We start from the raw sequence: 17,145 nt of genomic DNA, 5'->3' as shown, positions 1-17,145 counted from the left end.
CCCATGTATTCAGTACCTGCATGACCATCTCTGCCGTTGTACCAGAAGCGCTCGTAGCAGCGAACCCATAAGCTGTTCGTGCGGTGCAGTGCTGATCTGTGGAATTCCCTGCTGCAAGATATGGGAATGGTCGCTCACTTGGGTCGCCTTTGCACGGGGTGACCTGACCGTGCAGGTGGGCCAGCCATGGAGGGCTTCTAATGAGGAGCCCTCTCTGCGAGCTGCGCTGAACCCCCGTTGCTGGGGTCCCATGTGAAAGGAAGGCTCTTGCCCTCAGGCGGTACCCGTGGGACTTGCTTGGTTATTCCCCGGCCAGGGTGGGGGATCTGAGCTGACGGCCTGTGCTTATCTGCCTCGGCGTCTTCCACTTCCTTCCTCCGTTACTCCCTGGTCTTTGCTTCTCCCCACCCATGTTCTTCTGGACCCCGACAAGAATCTGCAGTGACACCCCCACCGCTGGAGGTGCCTGCACTCACTGCGGCTCCAGAATTTCTGTCCTTGCCTGCACCGAAAACTGTTTCAAAGCTGAAAACTCCAGAGAGGCTGCCATTGAAGAGCAGCTCTGTGGCCTCCCTCTCGGGACGTCCCCGGGGCCTGAATCTGACCACCCGATTCCTGCTAACCCAAGCGGGCAACCAACCCAGCTTGGAAGCTCCGCATTTCCTCTGAATGCTCGGCACACCAGGGCCTTGGAGCATGGAAAGGGGCTTCCATGCGCTGCCCCCATTCACTGCTCTCCCACTCGAGGCAAAGATTTCTGCGGCATTGACCAAAGAGAGTGCAGCCTGCGGTACCGCGGAGCACGTCTGCCGAAGGCTGTGGGTGCGGTGAGAGCATCGCTGCACAACGTTTGGGGTAATAAAAGGCAGGTGGCCGAGAAATGGATGCTGGAAGGTGAGCCACATGGGGCTCCTTGCTCGCCTTCGGAAGCTTTGCGGCAGAAATAGCTCGGCTGCTGCGCGTGGGCTGCTTTGCACAGCCCGAGAGGAAGAGCAATCGGCAAACGGCTGCCTGGGAAAGGCCGTGGGCCCATTCGGCACGGTGGGCCTCCCGCTCCAGCCACCGCATCTCTGGAGAAGGACACGCACACGCGGGCCGGAGTCGGTGGCTTTCCTGCTTTTGACGGGGAACCTCCTCGACCTTCCCTGCCAGAGACGCCTCGCTTCTGCCCCGGAAGGGCTCCTGCAGGCCCCAGGGCGGTGGCTTGTCTGTTCGGGCAAACGTTCAGTGTACTTGCGCCCGTGGACAGAGCTCCTGGGTTCTGATGCTGCCCTTGCAGAAAGCAAGATGAGCCGAGATGCGTTGCAAGGGCAGCTTGTGCTGTGTGAGCCCACCAACCATGCTATTGAACCCCCACAAGGACTCACAGAATCACAGAAGAGCAGAATTGGAAGGGGCCATGAAGGCCATCAAGTCCACCCCCCTGCTGTTGCAGGACTCCCGGTTGTACCATCCCACTCAGATGGCTGCCCAGTTTCTTTTTGGATGCCTCCAGTGTGGGAGAGCCCCCACCTCTCCAGACAGCTGGTCCCACTCCCATATTGCTCTGACAGTGGGGAAGCTTCTCCTGATGTCCAGCCTGAATCTGGGTTGCTGCAACTTAAATTGATCATTCCGTGTCCTGCACTCCGGCATCAGCAAGAAGAGATCTTGGCCTTCCCCTTTGTGGCAGCCTTTGAGGTCCTTATAGAGGGATACCATGTCCCCCCTCAGTCTTCTCAGGGCTGATCATGCCCAGTTCTCCCAGTCTCTCCTCACAGGGCAGCGCTTCCAAACCCTGAATCACTTTTGTCACCCTCCACTGGACCCTTTCTCATTTCCCTGCATCTTTCTTAAATCTTGGTGCCCAGAATTGGACACAGTATTCCGGGTGAGGCCTGACTAGAGAGGAGTATAGAGGAACTACTACTTCTCGTGATTTGGAAGTAATGCTTCTGCTAATGCACCCCAAAGTAGCATTTGCCCTTCTGGCAGCTGCATCGCATTGTTGGCTCATGCTCAGCCTGTTGTCCACAATTACTCCAAGATCTTTTTCTTTTTCAGTGCTGTTGAGCCACGTATTCCCCATCTTGTACTGATGCCTTTGGTTTCTTTTTCCTCATTTGAGGACTTGGTGCTCATCCTTATAAATCTCCTTCTGGTGCTTTGAGCCCAGTGTTCAAGTTTATCAAGATCGCCCTGGATCTTCATTCTGTCTTCAAGGGTGTTTGCCTAGAAATGCCCCCCCCCCCTTTATTTTCTTGCTTAGGACTGCAGAAAAGGGAGTTGTTGAGTGCCTGACGGAGCCCGTACTGGCTAACTTTCCCCTGCTCTAGGGCTGCCCGTAACTCCCTGGGTCAGATATTCTTCAGGTCCTCTGGAAAGTTATCACCCTCCTCTAGGCTCCCCACCTGGAAAAGGGACACAGGATTAACTAGACTTCGACCTGGTCCAGCAGGACCCTCGGCTGCAGTTTTCATTTTGTTTGAAGATGCAGAAGTGCCCGTGCGGAGCCCGTGGCCTAGCCTTGGATCCCCACAGAAGGCCTCACTGGAGGCCACTTAGTCACTAATGGCACGGAGCCGCGTTATGGATGTGCCAACCCGTACAATTCGGCTACATCTGTAAATGTAATTATGCGTTTTGTGTCAAGCACCCTCTGGACGCACATTGCTAGCAAATTGCATTTACGGGACTGCCTGGACCCACAAACATCCCCTAAATCTCTCCTGTTGTTCAAGCGGTGGAGAAACTAAAGAGCCTCATTAACCAAGTGGTACATATCACTCCAGAGTTTAACCCTGCTAATCAGCTCCTTTGAAATTTAAACAATCATGATCAAGAGCAGAGCAAAGTGCATGAATGTGCCGTGGCGGGGGGGGGGGGGGGGGGGCTCTGCTGAGCCGAAGGAAGCCATGCCCCAAGGAAGGGCCAGAGCATTGGGCAACCCCGCTGCTCCACACACCTGGCCCCTTCCGCCGCTTCCCCTTGCCCCCGCCGGGAGTCGCTGCTGCAGTCCATGAGCCTTATTGGCCCACGTAGGTGCAGCGGTGCAACAACGCACCAACACCGACACTGCGGGTGCCCCCCCCTCCCAGCAGGCCATGGGGCCAGGAACAACCAGCCCCCACCCGTAGCGAACGAAACGGTGCTGGGCCAGCGCATGGCGAGCCGAGTCTCGAGGAGAAGGAACCTGATTAAACCACAGCACACACACCGTCCACGGAAAAAGGCAGCAACTTCAACTCCATGAGGGAGGGGGGAGGGGGGAGGGGGAGTGGAGTAGCCAATAGAATACAGTCAGAAATGTTCCCCCCCCCTCCGGGTCGTTTGATCACCCCAGACCCTAAAACAACAAACACTGGCTAGTCTAAAACCTAATAACCCCCCATACCTAACCGGTCTTCTCAAGAGTAGTGGCCCCAAACTCCAGGGGCTCGAGTGTCCGGCAGCGGGCGTTCCTCCTCCTACCCCAGAAGTGCCTGCCAGGTCTCCAAGTCCTCTTGTTATTCCCTCCCTGAGCAATTGGGATGCTTTGTTCTCTGGGGTGACATCAAAGAACCTAAACCATCTCCCCTCGGAGGAGGCACCAGGCAAGCAGAACCATGTGATCCATGGGGTGTCCTCTCCGGCACCCCCCGGAAAGGTCGTGGCTGTCCTTGAGAACCTCCAGACCTTCAGTTCTTTTCCTCCCGCAGCCCAACGTGGGCGGGTGCTTGTCCCTGAAGCGGCCACCTGTGCCTGGCCAGCCTGCTTCTCCCTCTGCAGCTCAAGGCCTTTCCCGTTATGGGAGCATCGGGCCCCCAGTCCCTGAAGAATCCGCGCCGCAACAGTGACACCCAGCCGCAGCCGTCCCGAAGGGGGCAGCAGGCCAGCCTCCCGGAGAGAAAGCGAGGCCAGCTGCTGAAGGACAGGGGATCTGGGCCTTCACTGGTTCCCACAAACACCGTCACCATCAACACCATGACAGGATGGCAGCCAAGCAAAAGAGGACGCATTTACTGGAGGGGACTACTCATGAGGAGGACATCTGGCAAGCCTCTGGTCTGACGCAGCTGAGCCCTGGGAGAGGCGCTGGTCACTCCACTTGCAACTTGGGAGCTCTTAGAACCCACAACTGCATCCACACAACGCGAGACACAACCAGCCCCGTTGCCACGGTGCATGCTTTGCTTTCTCATGATCTGCTCAAGCGATGACCGCATGGTTTCTACTCTACCATGGTTTCCACAATGCCACTCAGTCTTCCCGCTGCTGGCATGCACCCCAGAAGCCACTGCTCTTGAAATTCGGCCCCAAAGTGCATCGCTCCATGCCTGTGTTGCCTTCCTCTTCCTCCACCCAGGGGCTGGATGGCTGGAGTGGCTCCCATCACTCTTTGCAGAGGACTGTGGAAACCATGAACCTGGGTTCAGACAACATAACATGGTAGTACAGAGAAACCATAGAACAAACCATCGTTTCTCATCATGGTTTCTAAAAACCAGAGTTACCATGGCGAAATACCATGAGAAGGTTGAGACAACGCAACAGACCAGCAACAGTAAAACAACCCCACCATGGCTTGTTCTGTTGTCTGAACCTAGGCAATGTCTGGCTTCCTTCTCAGTTGCCGTATCCTCTTTTTCCCCGACCCTGGAAGCTCTGTGCGAAGTGGAGGCCTGTGTACGTTTTCCAGCTCTTTTAGAAGGAATCACCTCAAGTCACAGCGAAGGCGTGTCGTGGCACCAACATCCCCACAACCACCCATTCAGCACCAGTTTATTGAAGTGAAGGAGTGGAAACACCCAAGCGCCGTCTCAGTCGTCTTCTGCCCCATGCAAAACCTGTCAGGATCACCGAGACCCCTCCTTCCCCCGTTCTTTCTCATGCCAGCCCCGCAAGGTTGTCCAGCCTTGCTTCGTGAAGGACTCCAGCGTGACCTGGTCCCCTTGGGTGTTCTTCTGTGCATAGCAGTTGCTGTAGAACGTAGGGGGCAGGGTGCTTTTGCATCAGGCCTGAGATGAGGTTTCCTGTGGGTCGCCGGCGGATTACAGTGTAAAGAGACTAGATGGACACTGTTTTGTGGAGGGGTCTCCTGGCGGCGGCGGCCCCTCGTCCAGCTACCTCTGCGTACCCTACATGGGAGCTGCCGAAAGGTGCACTGAAGTCGCAGCTGTTTCTTATGCAAAGCAAGCCACATGTTCACTGGATATTTGGCTTGCACTCATCTGAGGTGCTCACTCAGAGAACCGGCCCAAGGCGAATACATAGCAGATGCAGGAAAATGGAGTCAGGGAAGATGTCGTGGGTTTCCGCGAGGCACCAGGCCTGCTCTTGGGCATCTGGCTTGGAAGGGCAGGAAAGGTTTATCCGATCCAATCCCGAGAAACCTGGTTCCGCTTTACACAAACGCTACGGACCACAAGCTGCGGAAAGGTCCTCTGCGCATTTGCAAAGCTGGTCCATTAATCTTCACATTTTACATCATCTTCTAAATGACAGAATTATTTTTCATAGGAAAGGAGAGAGATTCAGTTCACTCGCATTTTAACAGGATGTCTCTACTTTCTCACTTATGAGCCAGTTTCCAAACTGAAATTCAGCCACCCGTCCAAATTTGCAGTCCCCCAAATTTTGCGATGGAGTTCTCCAGGCAAAAACGCAACGCACGCTCCTCTTACCTGAACGCATTTGTAATGGAAATGGATGTACCTGGAATCCTCCGTTCTTCTCTTTTTCATTTGATTTTTTCCGGGTTCTGCACTTGGGCATTCAGCTCCAGCTTTCTATTCCTTCAGTTCCTTCACTGTCATTTATGTTGAAAGTTTTCATACACAGAATTTGGCGGGAAGCAAAGCGAAACCTATTCCATACACAGCACACGATAGATAGGAAGCGGGATGCCAAGCTCAAGCCGGCTGCTTCGGTAAAATTTGCTTGGGTGCTCTTGAAATCCGACTACGCTCACGCTGCTCCGTGTGGGCCCGCCCTTGCAGCCTGCTCCAAGGCAGGGACTTGGGCAAAATGCAGCAGCCAGAGAAATAACCAGGACCTGAAGGCAGCCGCTCCGAGTCCCACTGGGACCAACTTCGTCATCCTTTCAGTGCCTGGCAACAGTGACCCACGCTCTGGTAACTTCCTGGTTGGATTCCTGCAACGTGCTGTACGTGGGGCTGCCCTTGAAGACGGTCCAGATACTTCAGTTGGTCCAGAATGGAGCTGCCAGGGTGTTAATGGGGACCAGCAGGTACTCACATATCATGCCGGTCCTCTACCAGTTACACTGGCTGCCAGTTGAAGTCCGGGCCCAATTTAAGGTGCTGGTACTGAGCTATAAAGCCCTAAACAGCTTAAGGCCTGGATATCTGAAGGAGCGCCTCCTTCCCCATGTGCCCTCCTGCCCTTTGAGATCTGAGGTGGAGGTCCTGCTCCGGGAGCCCTCCCTGAAGGAAATCAGGAGGGTGGCTACCCGGAGCAGGGCCTTCTCGGTGGTGGCGCCCCAACTTTGGAACACGCTCCCCAGAGAGGTTCGCCTGGTGCCAACGCTTCTTTCCTTTCCATGCCAGGTGAAACCCTTTTTATTTTCCCACTATTTTAATTACTAATTTATCTTAATCTATGGTTTTACATTTAATATTGGATGCTGTGCTACTTTTACTTTATCTTATTTTATCGTTGTTATTGTGAACTGTCCCAAGACGTCTGTGATGGGACGGTATAAAAAAGTTTCAAATAAATAAATATATAAGACTGCCCTCTGCTCCCAGGCATTTCAGGTGATATGAAAGCATCTTCTTTCCTATTTTTGGTTGGGGGGGAGGGAGTGGTCTACAGGATGGTGATGACGGAAGCATTTTAAAACTGTTTTACGTTTTGTATATTGAAATGATATGCTGCAACTTGTTGCTTCTGAGTTTTATGCAGTATTTTTATTGTCATTGTGTTTCATGGACTGCTGTGAACTGCCAGGAGAGCTTTGGCTATTGGGTAGTATAAGACTGTACATCATAATCATATTAATATTCATCCTCTTGGGAAGTTGTTGGTGGGACATTTCCAGTGAATGGCACAGAGGTGCCGTGAACTGGACTGCGGACGGGGCCCCGCTCCGTGGCCAGTTGAAAAGAAACCGGCTGCTTCGGACCCTGAGAAGCCGGCTGTCCATCAAAGTACCTGACAATGGCTGGAGGGAGAAATGGGCTCACCTGGAATTCGACAGCTTCCTCTGAGCCAGGATGTACCGCTTCTTCAGAGGATCTACCAAAGAGCCAGAAGGCCAAACTCTGGAGAGCAGAACCATTTACAGCTTGTCTTGCAGCCAGTTTCACAAGGCCTTCCAATGGGAATGGTACCTTTCCATTTGGCCCGTACTTCTTCATGGTCTTTTTTGGGGAGCATGTATTTCCAGCTCGAATGTGTAGGCCTCCAACCTGCCCCAGGGACATCCAGGGAGCTTAAAAAATGTAGTACGGAAATCTTTTATGAGCAATAAACTCTCGGGTTGACCTTGAGCGAGTCACTCCCTTCGACCTCTGGCTCCGCGCAGGAACCTGCCCGGAGCAGCCTGTCAGGTGCGTTGTGGAAATCCACAAGATAACGGCCGTGAAGCCCTTGTGGAGATAATCAGAAGCGTTCCTGGTACATCTCTCCTAGCTTTGCACTGTGGTTTTTAATCAATGGAATCACCCATTTGTAATTAACTTGGCAGTGCGGGCTTCATCAGCTGACCTTTTGGTTTGATGGGACAATTATAATTACATTGTCACTTCAGTCTGGTTTAACAAACAACCAGAAAATGTTCTTTAATAAGCTGCCACGTTGAGATGGCAGTTTATAGTGGTTTAAAAGAATGCTTAATCTGAGTTAATTAATACAGTCTAATCTACCAGAACTAATGAAAACTTTCAATGAAACTGGTAGGTTGTGGCCACCACACTCAACAACATGACAATGTTAAAAGTTGCAGATATGTCAAAACATGAATGACGAAGAGGGGGAGAGAAGTAACAGCCTTGACTGCAGCTTTTTTCAAAAGTTACACAATGGCTGCCCAGCCAAATGAGTGGGAACAGAAGCGTCAGTGCAGCCAGATTTCCTTGAAGTTCTTCCATTTTCATCTTGAAGCACAGTTTTCCTGAATTCTGGTCCTGATTACAAACTTTTTGGGGGTGTTCAAACTGGAAAACCATGTACATTTTTCGAAATACATGCCCAACAACATTTTTTTAATTTATCATTTTATTTCTATTCTGAGCAATAGCCGGGTGGTGCATGCAGTATTTCTGACTGCTGTGTCTAAGGCATGAAAACATACATTTTTCCAGAAATGTGTGTTGTTAAAAGGGCCCATTACTAATGGATTCATGTTTTGTACATGGATGCAAGCTCAGGAAGATGGGAGCACTTCCCGCAGAAGCACTGGGGTCTGCCTCCAGGGTTATGATGAGGGCAAATTCTGGTCCCAAATGAATCAACCCGAATTCTCAGACATCCGTCAGATGGGCTCGGATGCAGAGCGTGGTGAAAAGGCACTGGAGCGCTCAGGGGGAGGTCGGCCCTGGGCCGGCACCCTCCAGCCCGAGCCCCCATCAAAGCAGCCTCGGAGTGGAGGCGGAGTGGAGGCAGAGCACCAGCCCTCTGGGGCGTCAAGCACTCTTCCTGTCTTCTGTGGAGATGCTGCGGTCTGAGCCGGGGGCTGCGGCCCCTCCCTCAATGCAAGGCATCACACGGATTCATCCCGAGACATTTCCACTCCAACCAGTCCACCAGTCCAACCAGTGCAAGCATATTTCATAGAAACATAGAAACAGAGCAAGTCAGAAGGGGCCTCCCGGGTCATCTAGTCTGACCTCAGGCACCAGCCGGCTCCGCTCACAACATGCCCACCATGTGCATGCCCAGCCTGTCCTTGAACACCCTCACGGATGGGGCCTCAACCTCCTCCCGGGGAAGCCCATTCCACACCCTCAGGGTCCTGACCGTCAGGAAGTGCTTCCTGGCACCCCAGTTGAACCTGGGTTCCCTGAGCCTGGCTCTGTTGGAGCGCATCCTGCCTTCCTCTGCAGGGGAGAACAGGTCTCTCCCCACCTCCGTGTGATGCCCCCTCATGTACCTGCATGTCGCCAACAGATCCCCTCTGAGTCTCCTCTTCTCCAGGCTGAAGAGACCTAGTTCCCTCAGTCTCGCCTCATACGGCATCCCCTGCAAACCGGCCACCAGCCTTGTGGGCCTTTGCTGCACCGACTCCAACCTGGCTATATTTCATTTCGAAAGACATTGTTCCTCTCCCACATTGGGTGTGCGTTTTGTTCAAGCTCCACCATTTTGGAGAAAAGCTCTGATACAGCAGCGCTACCAAATCTGGAAGGGTGCCTTCAACTGCCCGCCCCATGCAGTGAAAGCAGGTGGGTGTCTCGTGCCGGGGGTGTTCCAGGCACCAGCAAATTGGCCACCCGCACCCTCCTTGGGAGTGTTTGCTCGGGAAGCGTGCCCTTCAAGTTTACTAAAATAACAGGCTTCCGAGTAGACCTCCCCCTCGCCTGGAGATCCGGCTCAGTGCAACATTTTCCTCCATTTCATCTGCCCATTGTCCGTATTACATCTTGAAAAGGTATTTTTACATTAATTTCCTGTGGCCTGTCAACATTAGCAAAATATTTTCGAAAAAAATTAAGAGGGCTCTTTGTGAAGAAAGCAGGCTCATTGTGCCTTGAAGGAAGTCGATTATAAAACGCCAAACCCATAAAGCAATTGCTAACTTGTCTTTTCATGCTCTTTAAGTCCATCCTTGTGTTAGTGTGATGGAATTCAGGGTTTAATTTAAAAAAAAAAAAAATATGTGTGGAGAATTCAAAACACCTAAGTGAAACGGCATATTTAGTGCACGCTAGCAGAAGTTCGGGATGAGCATGTCAAAGGAGCTGCTCACCCGTGGCAGTGAAATATGAGAGGCGTTGAAGAAACTTGTCCAAAACTTGCTTTCTTCAATGAGCAGTCTCTGGGCCTTGGCAGAGCACAAGAGTGTGACATTTCTAATTACCTTAATGGGAAAGGAAGCCCCAAAAGGTGTTCATTAAAGCAGGAAGAAACTGCTTGTAAAATAGGAAGAAAATAGAGGGAAAACAACTCTGCTCCTTCCCAGGTTTGGGGGGTTGGATCCAGAGTTTCCCTTCCAAGTGCTGCTCATGGAAGTGCCGTTCATATCAGATCCCACATTATCCGAACCCCACGCAACGCAGCTCACCCCACTGTAGCAACCCATTCCCTGTTTCCGAATTTAGATCCAAACCTAGAACTCAGGCTTATCCCACGCAATTGATGGAGGGAGAATCTCCTTCCCCCGAGCGGTGGGAATGGCCACTCCTCTAGGCAGGCAGAGAAATTGGACTGTCCCATGGGGAATGAGGAGAACAAGGGCTCGTGACGGCTGGAAGTTGCTTTCAGCACCAGGGGCTGGAATACTTGCCGGGGAACATGAGCGAGAGGGGACTCATGCCTGTGGGGCCGTAAGCGGCCCTTTGGCCAGAGACACTTGACCCTCCGTGGTCCTTCTTCCACTTTAGGAAGCTCTGATGTGACTTGAGCTGCTTGCAAGAAGCTGATGTCCAGTCAATCCTAAAGGTAATCAACCCTGACTGCTCTCTGGAAGGCCAGATCCTGAACATGAAAATCAGATACTTTGGCCACCTGATGAGAAGGAAGGACTCCCTGGAGGAGAGCCTGATGCTGGGAGCAATTGATGGCAAAAGGAGAAGGGGATGGCAGAGGATGAGGGGGCTGGATGGGGTCACTGGGGGGGGGGGGGGGCTTGGGGGGACTCCGGGGATGGTGGAGGACAGGAGAGCCTGGAGGAAAGTTGTCCATGGAGTTGTGATGGGTCAGGCATGACTTTGCAACTAAACAACAGCAAGCAAGCCCTGATGTGCCATGAATGCTCAGGGAAGGCAGGTAAGAGATAGAAGGACATTTGACCCTCTGAAGCATGAAGGCTTTTTCTGTTTCTGTGGCACCTCTTTTTTTTTGGGGGGGGGGGCTAATCACCCTGTTCCCACAAAGTGTGCCCAAAACAGCTTGCAAGGAATATTTAAAAGCAACCCGTTTAGCATCAGCTCCTGCCATCACTGCAGGTCAAGGTGGAGGCTGCTATGGAATCCACCTCCGTCGGCCCTAGGCCCGGCTCGACACACAGTTTTAAGTGGGGTTTGGACCCTGTGCCTTTCTCAGACCTGAAAGTACTTCTGGCTTCGGTGTGATGTGCTCTGGCTTCGCTTCCCTTGCCATGTGGAGCCCATCTGCTGCTCCGTCGGCGCTGCTCTGCCCTTCCCCAGGGAAACGTTGACCCCAGAGGCCTGCTCCGATCGGGGTCCCTCTTGCACAGGGCACGAGGGGGCTCAGGCAGAGCCTCCACCCAGGAGGGAGACTCCATGGGAACGTTTCGCACCTATTGGGAGCTTTTTTATCCTGCTCTGCCACTGGAAAGGCTCGCGAGCGACATGGTCTGCAGAGGTCAAGGGCGCCCTCCGGCTTGCAGCACGACGGCCGGCAACTTGAACGGCTATTAAAAAAGAGGTAGCCAAACGCGTGGCAGAGAGGGCTCTCGGCGGTACCAGCCTTGCAGGCTGCGTGTTACTCTCCAGACTTAGGAAACGATGGATGTGTCAGTTTCTCTCAATTCTCATTTTTTCTGTCCTAAATCAGTTCATAAGAAACTTTGAGAGGAGGCTAAAGTTTGCACACAAAGCCACTGGCTGTTGAACTGCAGCAAACAGCCAAATCTATCTCCGTTCCAGATGCAAAGGCTGCTCACTCCATTTCCCAGCAAACTGGGCGTGCATTCGAGAGCCAGCGTGAGCGCTGGACGGGGACCCCGGTGCTCGGGGTTCGAGTCTCCCGCTGAACCGTGCCGCTCATCGGGTGGCTTCAGGCCAGTCCGTGACTCTCGGCCTAGCCTACTTCGCAGGGCTGTTGTGAAAAAAAGGCGACTCTGCAAGCTGGTTGGGTCTCTTGCATGAGGAAAAATGGCGCCATAGAAACACGATACTAAATAAAATTCATGTTTGAATGTTGTTTTCATCGGTGTGGCCTTCCTGTGTTGCGCTTTACCCTTATATAGCATATATTTACAGATCTGGGGAGTTGGCAAATGCCACAGAAAACTGGAGAAGCGAGAATTCCCGAAGATGACACAGTAGCCTTTGCAAATTGGCTGGCATCTTCCACCGCGCCCACCCACCCCCGTGCCCCAGGGGCCGGCAGGCATGGGGCCCCCTGTCAACAGCCCCCCTCACCGGAGTGCTACGCTCCGCTGCAGGCTGCTCTCTGGGAGGGCACGCGGATCCTCGTGGCCGCCCAGATCCAGGCCTCCCAAGAGACGCAGCATTGCAAGAGGGAGGAATATCCGGCCAAGGGGAGATCCACGGACCCCGGCCGCTCGGAGGACCGCGGCGAGGCGTGGGGGGCCGGGGGGAGCGGCAGAAGTGCCCGAGTGGCAGGGGCTGCCGCCCGTCCCTCCCAGCCCCGGCTCTGCTGCACCGTGGGCAGCAGGAGAGCCCTGCTCGGCTGGCCAGTGAGAAGGGGCTTTCTCCACATGCCCAAGAGGGGCTCTCCGGCATCCCCCCCCCGCTTGCCCTGGGGAAACCTGCAGCGCCCAAGAACAGTGCACGCACACCCATGTGCACGCATGCATTCACACACGCCTGTGCGAAGGAGGGAGCTTCCCGGGGAGCCCTCCCTCCGCCGGGCTCCTTGCGCTGCCTGGCTTCTCGCTACACACGGGTGGCATCCGGGCATCCTCAGGGAGGGGGAATCTGCCCGTTTTGTCTCCCTACGGAGTGGGGAGAACCAGAAGAAAATTGCACACCTGTGGGACCTTGGCCTCGAGGGGAGCCGCACAAAAACCTGTCGCTGTTTTCTGATCTCACAAGGTATGAGCGACGGTGATGCGCCCTCATCCATTGAAGGGGTGACCCTCTTCTCTCTCTTTTCTTTCCATCTGTATTCTTCTCTTTTGCATTGGCTCTTACAATCTTGCAACAAAAGCAAATCAAGAGCAAAATCGCAAAGGCGTATACAGAAAAGGAAAGGGGGAATAAAAGGGGGAATTAAAAAAAGGGGTTCCATAGTATGAATGTCTTAGCCACCATGAGGTTCGCACAGCCCCCTGACGCTGGCCAAAGGAGAGCTTGCTTATTTATTTATTTAGAAAACTTTGATCTCATCCTGCACAATCCAATTGACCCAGGATGGCATTACAATATAAATAGCAATAAATACACAATAAGAATACAATATCAAAACAAAATCAAAACAAAATGTGATTGAGAATATAATAAAGCCAGATTAAAATTATTTAAACCTTAAAATTTTGGGTGAATAAAAAGGTTTTTGCCTGGCGCCAAAAAGAATATAGTATCAGCGCCAGGCAGACCTCTCCGGGGAGCAAATTCCAGAGTCGGGGCACCACCACAGAGAAGGCCCTCCTCCGGGTAGCCACCCTCCTGATCTCCTTCAGGGAGGGTTCCTGGAGCGGGGCCTCTGCCTCAGATCTTAAGGGGCAGGAGGGCAGATAGGGAGATGCTCCTTCAGGTATCCAGACCCCAAGCTTTTTAGGACTTTATCGGTCAACACCAGCATCTTAAATTGGGCCCGGACTTCCATCAGGAGCCAGTGTAGTTGATACAGGACCGCCGTTTTATGAGAACAGCGACCAGGATGCGGGAATGCAATTCAGCCATCTTGGAGCAAGAGCAGAAGGCAGTCCCAGCAAATCCTCCCCCATCCAGACACTTCCGGGCAGTTCCGGAAGCAGCAAGACTTGGAGGCTGCAAACTCTTCCAAGATGCCTTGCTCAGGTGACCACTGAGCACCCAGGTTTGCTGGCCCAGAAGCCCCAAGGGATCCTGCCTGGGGAGGGGGGCCCCTGGGTGCTTCCAGGCTTCCCCCAGGAATAACGGATGAAGCGGACAAGTCTGATGCAGCAGCAGAAGCGTTGGAGGGCACTTCGCAATCACACGCCATTGCTGATCAATACCAGAACTTCCCCCTGGGCTGCCGCTCGCTCCTTAATAGAGCTGTCCGAATCGCACGTCGGCTGAAATCATTTCCACAGAAAGCAGCCTTCTGACAGAATTTTGATAAAGGCCATTTTTCTTTTATTGGGATCTTGCGGTCACTGAGGAAAGGCAGGCAAATTGATTTGCTCGCAGGCGTGATAAAGTCTGTAATTCTCTCTCTTCCAATGAGCAGGCCAAGGACTTAAGGAAAAGCAGCGATGGATCAGCGTGACTTAAGACGTGGCCAGGCAGCCGGCTCTGCAAGAGCAGAAGCACGGCCCTGGCTGGAAAGTCCCCGCTTCCGCTTCCAGCGGCTGGGAGTGGGTCAGCAGAAAGACTGCGCGGCCGGTGGAACGGCTGAAATCCAAACCGGTGGAGCGGAAGGGAACCGACAGGTAGTGGGAGCGTGTACCAGCCACACCCCTTTCATTCATTGCTTCAAATGGGTCGTGATGAGCTGCAAATTATCGGAAGGTTCCAGATCAGAGAATACACCTGAGGTAGTCGGGGAAATATACAGTGCACAAAAGAGAGGAAGTGTGGGGCAGTGGTTACAGTGCTGGACTTGTTGGGCCCCACCCACCTGGCAGAATTGGTGTGGCAGGAGGCTATCAGTTGTGTATTGGGGTCAGCACAATAGAGCACAATAGGAGGCTTGTCAGCCGCCCCAGGCATATACAGAGTGTTCTTCTTCAAAGGATAGGCTAGCTGCAAGCCGCTCCGCTTTTGTATCAAAATATGGACTAACCGCAAAACCGTCTCGCCTCTGTATCATGCCAGCTCGCTTGCGTAGGCTGTCAAAAACAATTCTCCCTTTGTTTGTAACAAGGTATAAATACTCCGTTGTCCCTCTAAAGCGCACGGCACCCATCCCGTCCTTGTGGGAGAGTGTCGTCCCTATAGGAAATAATAAAAAAACCTTCTCTTAAAAATACCAACTGGTCTCTAATCTCATCTGTAAAACCGTGGGACATAACAGACTGAGGCTGGGAAGACTGAGGGTCAGACCCCCGCTTGGCTGTCACCGACCGTCAGCTTGATCTACCTCATAAGGTTGTTGTGAAGATAAAATGGGTACAGGGGATCCCAAGGAATGCTGCCTTGGCCCCTGTGGAGGTAAAGACAGACTGTGCCTGTTTGAAAAGCAGCAGGATCCGGTGGGGCTTAGGCGGGGCCCAGGTCAGTCGGCTCGTGCTTGCGCAGGGGCCTCCAATGCAACGGCCACGGGGGCCGCTGGGGGGGGAGCGCTTTGCACCCGCGAGTGCCCTGGCCCCTCTGCACTGCTGCAGCAGGACCAGTAAATTAGCGGTGCGATTGTCAACGCGCTGCAGCTGCCGCAGAAAATGCGACAGAGCGGCAGCTCAGAAGGCCTGGGCACCCGGGCAAGCAGGGCGGTCTTTTCTGGCCATTGTCACTGCAAAGCGGGGACCCCGTTGGTGCGCTGCAGCCGCCTGGGGGGGAGGACCGGGGCTGCAACGGGTTCCTGTGGAAGCAGGGGCCCCCTGGGTATGGAGACCCCAAGCGCCATGGGGCCTGAAGAGGCAGTGCAGGCACGTTGAAGCGTGCCTTTAATTTAGGACAATGGGCTGCGAGCCTGGGGGAGAAGCCAAGCTCCCTTTGCATGGGAACGGAGCTTTGGCCACACGAAAGTTGGCTGGTCTCCATCTTCTCTGCAGCAAAAGGTCGAAATCTCTCTCCAAAGGCTCACCTGGATGGTTTTTGTCCCCGCCCACTCTCCTTTGGCTCCGCCCATCCCTGGGATGCTGCCCCCAGTGGGCTTCCACTGGGGGTGGTTGAGGCCCCACCGGTGCGGGTGTTCAAGGACAAGCTGGACATGCACATGTGGACATGTCATGAGTGGAACCGGCTGGAGCCAGGGGTCAGACTAGATGGCCCAGGAGACCCCTTCTGGCTCGCTCCATTTCTATGTTTCTAAGGGTTTCCCAGAAGCCCTCATGCCAAAAGGGACCCCACACCCTGCTTTATAGGCAGCCCCTGGAACTGCTTCAACGCCCGTGGGATGTGTTTCCGCTGACCCGCCTTCTCAGCACTCGGTAGGTTTGGTCCCATCTGGCTATGCACCCTTCGCGGTTTCCGCTTAGCGCTCCAATGCCAGGATCTGATCTGGACACGGACTGCAGAGGCCAAGACCCAGAAGGAATTACATGGCCGAACCAGAGAGCCAGTGAGCACGCTGGGCTTGAGCTGATCCTTGGACCAGGAGGCAGGCAGGCCTTCCGATACGCAGCGAGCATCCAGGCCTGCTGAGCGAGGCATCGGTCCGCCTCGTGGCTGGAACGCACAGTGCAGCCCTCCCTTGCAAGGTTTCTGGAGCGTTTGCACCTCTAGTGTTGGGCTTTGGGCTCTTCCGATGAGAAGAAGCTCACCAAACATTTGCATAGCTGGTTTGGTGCAGGAGTTGCCTATGTCCGGCCGGCTGGCTCCCCTACTCGTTTGATCCTAGTCGAAAGAGAAAGGACTACATGCTCCATCCACGCTGCGGCCGGAGGCTACCCGTGAGCTGTGCCACGGACGGGGCTTGCACCGCACCAAGCCCCTGAGACTGCAGCAGGTCGAGCCTGTGCCGAACGGGCTTCTGGACGAGCCCTTTCATGGACAGCCTGTCTCCATGGCAACCGGCATCCCATCAGACCTGCCGGTTGGCCGCAAATACCGACCTGAGTGGAGATTCATGGGACTGATGTAGCCGAGTGTGGAAATACCTGCTGCCTTCCTTTTCTCCTCCCATTTTCCTGGGGCCGATTCAGAGCCACACGTCTTTCCAAACATTTAGGCAGGCAGGGCTTTGGGGAGGCCGGCTGGGTGAGTCCTGGGGCCCGCCTGGGCCGGCATTCGGGTCACCCGGCGGCCAAGCTGCTCTGGTCCTCACGTCCTGCTTGCAGGACCTGCGGGCAGCCGGCCACTGTGGGAAGGACATGCTGGGGGGGACACCCCCACCTGAGCCAGCGCAGGGCTCTCCTGCCGGCCTTCAGTGAATGTAACACCCCGGCTGCCAGAAACCTCCCGAAGCCGACCGCCTTCTCCCCACCGATCCCCACACCACGAGGCCGAGAGTCTGCGGCTGCCCCGAAGTCCCCCAGCAAGTATCAGGCTGAGCAGGGGCTGGAACCCG

Source organism: Varanus komodoensis, unplaced genomic scaffold (assembly GCF_004798865.1).
Source record: "Varanus komodoensis strain SLA01 unplaced genomic scaffold, ASM479886v1 scaffold3, whole genome shotgun sequence".
Lineage (NCBI taxonomy): Eukaryota > Metazoa > Chordata > Lepidosauria > Squamata > Varanidae > Varanus > Varanus komodoensis.
This window is presented reverse-complemented; position numbering follows the sequence as displayed.